The sequence below is a fragment of the Balaenoptera acutorostrata genome, chromosome 1, assembly GCF_949987535.1.
Source record: "Balaenoptera acutorostrata chromosome 1, mBalAcu1.1, whole genome shotgun sequence".
NCBI lineage: Eukaryota > Metazoa > Chordata > Mammalia > Artiodactyla > Balaenopteridae > Balaenoptera > Balaenoptera acutorostrata.
The window spans coordinates 30,345,873-30,355,921 of record NC_080064.1 but is presented as its reverse complement, the minus strand read 5'-3'; the positions used below and the strand labels follow the sequence as shown (position 1 = coordinate 30,355,921).

Genomic DNA, 10,049 nt, shown 5'->3' with positions numbered 1-10,049 from the left:
ACCAGCTTAATCCCCAACAAGGTAGGAAAGAAGAAGGGTTTTCTCTGGAGAAACTGAATTGCCCTGGAGAAAAGACCTCCATGCACTGATTTGGGGAATCCACCCATGCAATGGGTAGCTTCCTTCCTCATCACCCTAATATAAGCCTGCCGTGCATGAATCTTGCCAGGTCTCTGAACTTTCAGTCAGTTTTTAAACACAGACAGACAATCAAATGTCACCAGACAAATGAGGAAAGCCTTCATCCTGAAAGAGAGAAACCAAAGTAAAAAAGCAAAACTGAATAAAGGAATCTGGGAGAAGCAGAGATAATATAGCAAACAGAAGAAAACTTCCAAAACTGCCACCAACCAAGTTCTAATAAATATTCTCAGAGAGCAATAAGAAGGTATTGCATCTCTAAAACAAGGACAAGATACTATAAAGATCTCATTGAAATAAAATGATAGTTCAAATAAAAATGGGTGGAAGACCAAGTCAAGGAAATAAGACAAAAAGCAGAACAAAAAGATAAAGGTTTGGAAAATATGAGGATGGTGAGAAGAAACATAAAGAATAAACCCTAAAAATCCCACCTCTGATTAAGAAGTTTCCAGGAAGAAAGAAGAGAAGAAACAGGGAAGGAAACAGAGGAAAAGCTGTATGAAAAAAATTTCCCAAATGAAGTCAGCCTCCTGATTAAAAAGGCCCACCTCCTAAAGAGGACACATCAGAATGAGAGAAGGAAGACCCAAGTTAAGGCACATCATAGAGAGGTTTTAGAACCTGGGATTAGGAGATTCCCTAAAAGCTTCCAAATATAAAACAATACAAAAGAATTCATGCGCAAAGGACTAGGATCAGAATGACATCAGACTTCTCAGTAGCAACATTGGGTACCAGAAAGCAGCTGAACAATAGCATCAAAAACCTTATGGAATATACTTTTCAACCGGGAGTTTTATACCTTGCCACGCTATCAGTCCAGTGTGAGGGCAGAATTAGACATCTTCACATATCCACAGACAACTTGCCTGCTTAAAACTCTTTCATAGACAACATTGAGAAAATGTCCCAGCAAATCCTGAGTAATCCAAAAGAGAAGTTGTCATGGCATCCAGGAAATAAGGGATTCAATTCAGGAAAGCACTGAAGAGAAAGAAGGTACAGGCTGACAGCAGAGAGGACCACCAGCTGGGGGTGGAGGAGGAGGTTGGAGATGAGTATGTGGAAAGAATTAAGAACACGCATATGGAAAATTTTGCAAGTGAAAGCAATAATTTTTAAACGCTACCCAAAAGCTTGTACATGAAAGGGTATGTAATTGTACACTGCTCAGCTCTGCAGTGAAACCACAAATAATTTGCTGTGTGATCATAGTGATGCAAACCCTTACATTGGTGAGAAGTCTTTCCTTTGCAAGTAAATGAAAACTCAAAGCGACTTAAGCCATAAAGGGAATTACAGTATTTTGCTCACATGATTGGCAACTTAGAAAGTAGTTTAGGCTCCAGATGAGGCTTGATCCAGGGGCTCTCTAAAATCTTTAATTTCCATCACTCCCCTTGGCAATAACTATTCAAAGTAATACCAGCTTCCCTCATGGGTGCAAGGTAGCTTCCAGTACCTTCTAGGGGTTTCTAGGGTTCAGTCCATCAGGGAGAGAACACTTCCCTAGGGGCTTCTGCAGAAAAACAAGGAAATTCTATCCCAGTTTCCTCCAGAAAGCCTCTCATTGGTTAATATTGGGTTACATGCCTTTTCTTGATCAATCACTGTAGCTTGGGGGATGGGGTTTAGCCAATCAGGGCCCAACCCTGTAGCCAGAGATCATGTCAGTTTCCAAGGAAAGTGGTGACTGTGTAGGGGAACAGTGGGTTCCCAAATGGAAATCAAGGTACAGTTAAAAGAGGAAAGAGAATGGAGGTTAGGTTGCCAACAAACAGCAAATGTCTATTTTACAACAACAATTATTTAACTAAAAATTGTGAAATAGCTGGAGGGGACCATACAGATTGGTGGAATAAAGTAGTCAAACCAACATCCATCATAATTCAAAATCAATAGAGAATGTCTGAAATGTATGGATCAATAGATAACAGTTTAAACATTTTATTTAGACACGTGGAGGGAGCTAGTAGAAAAAACAACTGCGAGAGTTATAAGTCACTACATCTGGGGAGCTAGTCTGGGGATGGGGTGGAATAGGGCAGGGCATTATGATTTTTCATGAGAAGCTTTTTGTATGATTTGATTTTAAACCTATGTTCAAATGCATTACTTTGATTAAACATTTAAAAAATCTCCAAGCTGTCATGGAAAAACATGAAATTATATGAAATGGAAAAGCAGGAGGTTGCCGACTTTGCCTTGTAAAAAAGACATGTAAAAGTGCAAAAATTCAAAACGGCACCCCCAGCCATTTTTTAGTTAAATCCACATGCCACGGATGTGTGCAGTGTTCTGTGATTTCCTGCACCTCTAGCACACTGCTACATATCCCCGGGGAAGGAAAGAATATGCCCTAGTTTGAGAAGTATAGATTAAGACACATCAGGACAAAGAATCTGAAAGGTTTTAAAAAGGAAAAATTCAAACTTTACCCTAGAGGAACACCAAGGCCAGGTCCCCTGTGAGCATAACACAATACAACAACACAAAGAAGAGGCTAAAAAGATGCTGGCTTTGGGGTGCTGTCAAGAGTTCTGCCCTGGCACTCTTCTTTCGATGTGGGCCAAACTCTGTTACATTGTCCTTCCTTTTGTCACAGACAGTTTCACTTCTCACGTTGTTTCTCCTTAGAGCATACATGCTGCTCCAGCAATGCTCAAAGGCCTTTTCTTTAGTTTGTGTCACCAGCCTGATCGAAAACTGTTCATTCCTCCTGGGACCCTGGACCCAGCAGGGTAGCATCATGTAAAGAGCCATATCTGGAGCACAGGGGCGCACATACAGGATGTCTCCCTTGGGAAGACTTAGGTGTGAAAGGACAGACCACAAAGACAGAGAATAGTTTAGGCACTGCAGTCCTTCCCGGCTGCTGTGTTTGATAACCTCCAAATTATAAAGGCAAACCCCATTATTGATGACAAAGAGTGACCAGATAGGGTTCAGTTTTAAAAACGAGTGACTTTCTGTTTCAACAAGGGGAGACTTGTATATAACTTTGAGGGCAAATTACATCCAGATTTAAGACAAATCCTTTCATGGGACTTTCAGTTTCACAGCTATAAGGCAAAACATTCTTTGCTGAAATGGTACCTTGGGAGCAGTGAGGAATTCAGCGGCTCTTCACGATGGTGTTAAGGCTATGTCTTCACTTTGGGTTGAGTTAGCATGTCTGCAGATCATGGGAAGCAGAGACCGAAAGTCTTCCTCCCCCCACCCACACCCACCTCGGCCCCCTCTTGCTGGACCCCAGAGGAGACTGGGATGGGGGCGAGGATCTTAACTAATGTAGGGGAGATAGAGACAAACAATTCTGTTGTGGAAAGGGAGCTGGTGGTTCCAGCGAGGCAGCCCAGTGGAGCCCAAGGATGGAGAGCCCTCTGCACTGTAATTCCCTTTGGCTCCCCCTAAGGCTTCAGTAAAATTTTGTTAAATGTTACCATCTGGTTTACAATCTGGTTTCTGTGCTTGGGGGGAATTTGGGATGGGACTTTTAAGAGAGCAGAAATAATCCAGAGAAATGCAACACAGGAGTGAAGGAACAAGTTGACCAGAAGTCAGACAGCTGCTTAATGTTCTAGCAACAACCCGGGTTGCTTTGAGGGGACATGGGACCTGGGACATGGAAGTATTCCTCAGGGATTTTCAGAGATCGTTGGGGAGAGAACCTGAGAAAGTGTGAGGCTTTCTTCCAGTTAAGTCGTTTGGGGACTCAGACGATCGCTACCTAGATTTTAAGGGGAAGGATGATTTTTAGAAGGCTGTAGAACTTGGGAGCATGGAGGGCTTATTTTTAAGACCTTGAGTATAGTTGTGGGACAAGCTAATGTCTTAACCATTTGTTTCTCTAGTTCAGTATTTTCCCAAATTCTTAATGGAGAGCCACATAGCCAATGAAGGTTATCAAAGACCACAACCCACACAAATGCAGGTACAGCATTTCAGTGTAGCAGGTTATCTGTACTGTACCCAATACTGCAATTGGACGTACTCAGTGAGCCAGTTCAAACTGGACAATTCCCGCGAGCTCAAGCCTCATTCCCAACATTTCAGCTGAAATCCCTGACCTGCTTAAGTTTGAACTCATCCATATTACATTCACTAACTTCCACTCCCAAATTATTACCAGCAATTCTCACTGACTCCTGGGAAAACCTTGGAGTCCTTTTTTAAGGGAGCGGGGGCAACAGAAGCAGAAAACCACAGAGAATTAGAGAAAAGCAACCAACCTTTCCTTCTTTCTAAATAAATATCATTTCAGTTAGAATATCAGATTCTTTGCATGAGCCAGACGTTTAATGCCCACATTGGAATTTTGCACTCCGTGTGGACGGCACACCCCTCCCACAGCATGGCAGGTAAGATATTTAGTTACTGGTAAAAATTCAAAACCCACAGAAAAAACCAAACTCACACAAAAGTTTCGATTCAAATTGCCATTGTGAAATAAGAAAACCCTGAGCTAAGGATTGCATCCAATTAGAATTATGTTAACGGAACCCCAAATTTGTCTCCCCGATTTCATTGATTGAATCCCCACGTTTTCACCCATCATTTTGCTAATACGCAGAATGCTGGTCCCAGAGAGGGCTGAGTTTTCAGGGAAGTGGCCCCAGCCGCCTGGAACCCTCACAGCAGGGAGTCCCTCCCCGGTGGCTTCTGAGCAGCTGCTCTGAGCGCCAGGAGGAGAGTGGTTCCACGGGGCGCTGGGGAAGCCCTTAGCAGATGTTGTTTCTTCTTTCCCTCTCTTGTTTAGAGCAGAGATTCCCCCCGGGGTTACCGGCTCTCAGCAGCTGAGCTTTGGAACTTGATCTCCTATTTTCTCTCTGGCCCTCTACTCCACAAAGTCCCGGCTCTCTTGTGGCTAAAAAATTTATAAGAGCCTAGCCCAGGCGTTCAGTGGGAGGTGGGAACTTACAACGTTCCAGCACTGCCTTTGGTATCGGAGAGCGTGACTCAACTGTTCATCCTCTGTATGACCTTGTGCGAATGATTCCAACTTGGACCTGAAATGCGGGGGTGACACAGTCCTAGCTCACGGGTGATGATGAATGAGGTGATACGTGTGTGTAGCACTTGGAACACTGCCTGGCACAATGGTGGGCCTCCAATAAATTACAGTTATTAATATCACTTCCTGCTGGGAAGTAAGGAAACGGGAAATCATTTAGCTGAGTCTAAAATATAAAATCAGTACTTTCATATAAAAGTTAATTAATGAGAACAATTGTTAGGCCAAGGCCCTGTTGGCTCTCATTTTTGGCTTGTCCTAGAGCAGAAACAGAAAAAAAAAAAAAAACCAAGACTGAATTATGTAAGAACGTATTAACTCCCAGTTAATCAATACATAACTAAGGTATTCTTTGAAGCAGGCCTGAAAGGCAAAGTAGACATTTGTCTGACAGACAAGGGGCCAGTCAGGATGGCAGACATGTAGCTGATATCCTGTACTCCCCTCTATTTCCTGTCCTTGCTGCATATCCCCTGCCTAGGGCAGACATCTTTAATCAATCATAGCATCTTATCTTGCTAAACCTGGATTCTGCCTTACGATAGTTTTCCTTCTTTCGTTTTTCTGTAGTAAAGTATTTTAAAGCAAATCTTGAATATTGCATCATTATAATCCTGCAGGATACATTTCTTTAAAAAAAATGGATGTTTTCTTACATAACAACAAGGCATTATCTCACCTAACAAAATTAACAACAAAAAAGATCCTTTGTATTGTCTAATATCAAGTTCATAATAAAATTTCCCTGATTGTCTCGAAATATTTAGGATTATGTTTAATGCAGCTGTGGACCAATAGTCAGAGTTTTTAAAGCATGAGTCAGAAGCATCTGCAGGCTGCCCTTTGAGGAATGGAAAGGAGGGGTTTCTCCTACTGCTGGTTGGCTTTGTGCTTTCAAAGGCCTGTTCCTGGGGGTGGGAGCATTTATGGTCTATCTTCCTCTCTGAGGATTGCTAGTTCCTTGAATCCTTTGTTCTGCCAGGAAGCAAGGAGGCCTTCTTATAAATAGGACTCTGGAACTCAGGTGTCCCTAGGTTTTCCGGGGAAGACCCTAGCTGATCAGGCCCTGCTGTGGGTGGTGATACTAGTAGGGGATTGTGGGGGTCCTCAGCTCCCAGGAAGTTGCTGATCCTACCCTGGAGGGCTGGTCATGGGAGTTAGATCTCCCTCTGCTCAGGCTGTCTCAAGTTATCTATCTGTCCACTATGCACCCCAGGGAACAGGTGTCCTGTGTGCTCTGGAATCAACTGCTGGTGTGCTAGCAGGGACTGGCATGGATTTTCCATTTCCTGTGCGTGTCTGCGAGGAGATTGGAGACTCAATTTCAGGATGCCTGGGCCTGCACAAAGGCAGTGACAATGGCTATTGTCTGGGAAATGGCCTACTGCGGAGATGGGGTAGGGAGGCAGCAAATTAGGGACTGTCGATTCCTTCCCTGGAGAGCTGAGACTGTGCTCTGGCAGACAAAGGTCTGATTTACTGCAGGACACACTGAAGTCAGAGACAACGTCCTGGGAGGAGCCATAGAGGATCTCCACTGAGACCCTTGGTCCTCAGGGTCTTGCTGAGGTCAGGGGCTCAGGTGGCAGGACAGGAATAGGAGCAGGGCAGCCTAATCAGGGGTTGCAACGGTTCCTGGGAAACTTTGAGATGGAAAAAGAGATCTGAGGGTTTGTACGTTGACTTCCCATTCTTCATGACACTGCCTTAGCCCTTCTAGGGGGAGTAGGACATAGATTTTTCCTGTTTCTCTCTCTTTTTTGTTTCTTTTCCTCCCTTCCTCTCTCCTGCCTCTCTCATTCCCTTTCTTTTATGTCCTCATTCATTCATTTATTCACTCATTTATCCAATGTCAACTGTCAAGGGCCTTCCTATATGTCAGCCACTGTGCCCAGGGCTTAGGATAAGATGGTGGAAAAGACAGACATGGTCCCTGCCCTCATGGGATTTACAGGTTAGGGGAGAGATGGACACCAACCGAGATAACACATAGATAAACGCAATGGTTACAAGTTATAGTAAGGATTATGAGGAAAATAAAAGGGCTGACATAGGACATTACACTGTGTTCTACCTACTAGTGGTGTCTGTTAAGCTCTGACCAGCTCCCTGCCCTTGTCCCCTTGCTTCCCTCACAGGTATGATTTCTTACCTTCCTCTGAGACCATTGGCTCTGTGTTGAGCCAGCTGCCAGAGCTCCTCCCTGGCTGCAGGCAGGAGGGATTTCAGAGCTCTGGGACAACCCTCTGGGACTCTGACTGCAGGTTATGTCTTGACCTTGAGCCCCAGACCTATTTCTGTGCCAGAGAACCTGTCTTTTTAAAAAAATTTCTTGGTTTTTATGGAGATATAATTTACATACAGTGAAACACACAGATCTTTAGTTCTGTCCATTTTTGCTTCATGTGTTCATAAGCTCTGTTATTAGATGCATACATATTTGGGATTGTTCTGTCTTCTTGATTATTTGACTCTTTTTATCATATGAAAATTTCCTCCTTTCCTCTAGTGGTATTCCTTGTCTTGAATCTACTTCAACTGATATTAATATACCCTTTTTTTAAATTAGTGCATCTTTTCACTTTTAACTTCTCTGTGTTTATATTATTATTTATTTTTATTAAAAATTTTTTTTCCAGATTCATCAAATTTTAATATTTTGCAGAATCTGCCTTACCTTTCTCTAGCTATATTCATTTTTTTTCTGGACCATTTGAGAGTAGATTACATACATTAGGTTCTTTACCCCTTTAATGTTTCAGTATGCATTTCATAAGAACAAGAATATCCTCTTACATCACCCAAAAAGTTAGCAATTTTAGAGTATTTAACACTAATACAATATTTTAACCTAATCTACAGTCATTACTGCAATTGCCCCAAATCTTTTTAAAAAAATTTTTATTGGAGTATAGTTGATTTACAATGTTGTGTTACTTTCTGCTCTACAGCAAAGTGCGTCAGTTATACATATACATATATCAACTCTTTTTTAGATTCTTTTCCCATATAGGTCATTACAGAGAACTGAGTAGAGTTCCCTGTGCTATACAGTAGGTCCTTATTAGTTATATATTTTATATTCAGTTGTGTGTATATGTCCCTCCAAATCTCCCAGTTTACACCTCCCCTCTCTGTGTTTTTATACTTAAAGTGTGTGTCTTATTATAAAAGGGTATAATTGGGTCTTGCTCTTTTATTGTCAGATAATTTCTGCCTTTTAATTGAAGTGTTTAGTTCATTTACATTTAATATAATTATTGATTTGGTTGGATTGAAGGTACCATTTTGCCATTAGATATCTGTTTTTCTGCTTTGTTATTTTAAAATTTTCTTCCCTCCTTTCCTTTTTCTTTTGGGTTCTTGAGAATTTTTAGTATTCTATTTTTATCTCATCTAGTTTTTAAAAAAATCTACATCTCTTGTTAAATGATTGTTCTAGCTCTCTCTTTCTGGACCTGGCTAAGGAGGAGGAGCCATCATGGGAGTTGACATCCACCACAACAAGGACGGAAAGTTTCCACACAAGGAGCCCAAGAGCCAGGACATCTACCTAAGGCTGTTGGTCAAGCTGTACAGGTTTCTATTAGATGAACCAACTTCACCTTCAATCAAGGTGTACTGAAGAGGTTGTTCATGAGTCACACCAACTGGCCACCTCTGTCCCTTTCCCGGATGATTTGGAAGATGAAGCTTCCTGGCCGGGAAGGCAAAAGAGCTGTGGTTGTGGGGACTATAACCGATGATGTGCATGTCCAGGAGGTGCCCAAACTGAAGGTGTGTGCTCTTCGAGTGAGCAGCTGTGCCCGGAGCTGCATCCTCAAGGCTGGGGGCAAGATCCTCACCTTCGACAAGTTGGCCCTGGACTCCCCCAAGGGCTGTGGCACTGTCCTCCTCTCTGGTCCTCACAAGGGCTGAAAGGTGTACAGGCATTTCGGTAAGGCCCCAGGAACCCCGCATAGCCACACCAAACCCTATGTATGCTCCAAGGGCCAGAAGTTTGAGCGTGCCAGAGGCCGATGGGCTAGCCGTGGCTACAAAAACTAACCCCAGATCCTACTGTGTTATTAAAAAGATTTTGGATGCTAAAAAAAAAAAAGATTGTTCTAGGAATTGCAATATGCATTCTTAAATTATCAAAGTCTACCTTGAATTAATATTATTCCCCTTCACATATAATGTAAGAATCTTACAACAGTAGATTTTAATTTCCCCCTTTTTGTTCTATTTTTGACATTTATTTTTATTTTTACATATGTTAACTCCCACAATGTAGTATCATTTTTTTGCTCTAAACAGTAGTTTTTCTTTTAAAGAAATTAAGAATTAAGAAAAGTCTTTAACACTGACTCATATTTATTACTATTTCTGGCGTACTTTATTCCCTGATGGGGATCCTAGTTTCCATCTGCTACCATTTCTCTTCAACCTAAAGAACTTCCTTTAACATTTCTTATAATGCAGATCAGCTAGTGATGAATTCTCCCAGCTTTGGCTTATTTTAAAATGTCTCTATTTCACCTTAATTTTTGAAGGATTTTTTTTCTGAATATAGGCTTTTAGGGTGATAGTTTATTTTTTTTTCTAGCACTTTAAGTTCTCCTTGCCTTCTAACTTGTGTCTAGTGGTAAATCAGTGATAAGTCATATATTTTTATCTTCATTCTCCTATCTGTAGGCATTTTTGCGGGGGAGAGGGTGCTGTTTTTCTCTCTTTTTTTTCTGAAATTTTGTTATGTGCTTTGATGGTGTTGTGTGTGTTTGTGTGTGTGTGTTTACACTGCTTGGGGTTTGTTGAACTTCTTGGATTTGTGGGTGGACATATTCATGATATATGAAACTTTTTCAGTATTTTCAAAAATTAATATACTTTATTTTTAGAGCAATTTTAG

The 10,049-nt window shown here is 41.7% G+C and overlaps 1 pseudogene; it reads left to right on the top strand.

Annotated features, from left to right (window-relative positions):
• Positions 1 to 8,639: 8,639 nt before the first annotated feature.
• On the top strand, positions 8,640 to 9,205 carry LOC103001021 (60S ribosomal protein L18-like; annotated as a pseudogene).
• The last annotated feature ends 844 nt before the right edge of the window (positions 9,206 to 10,049 follow it).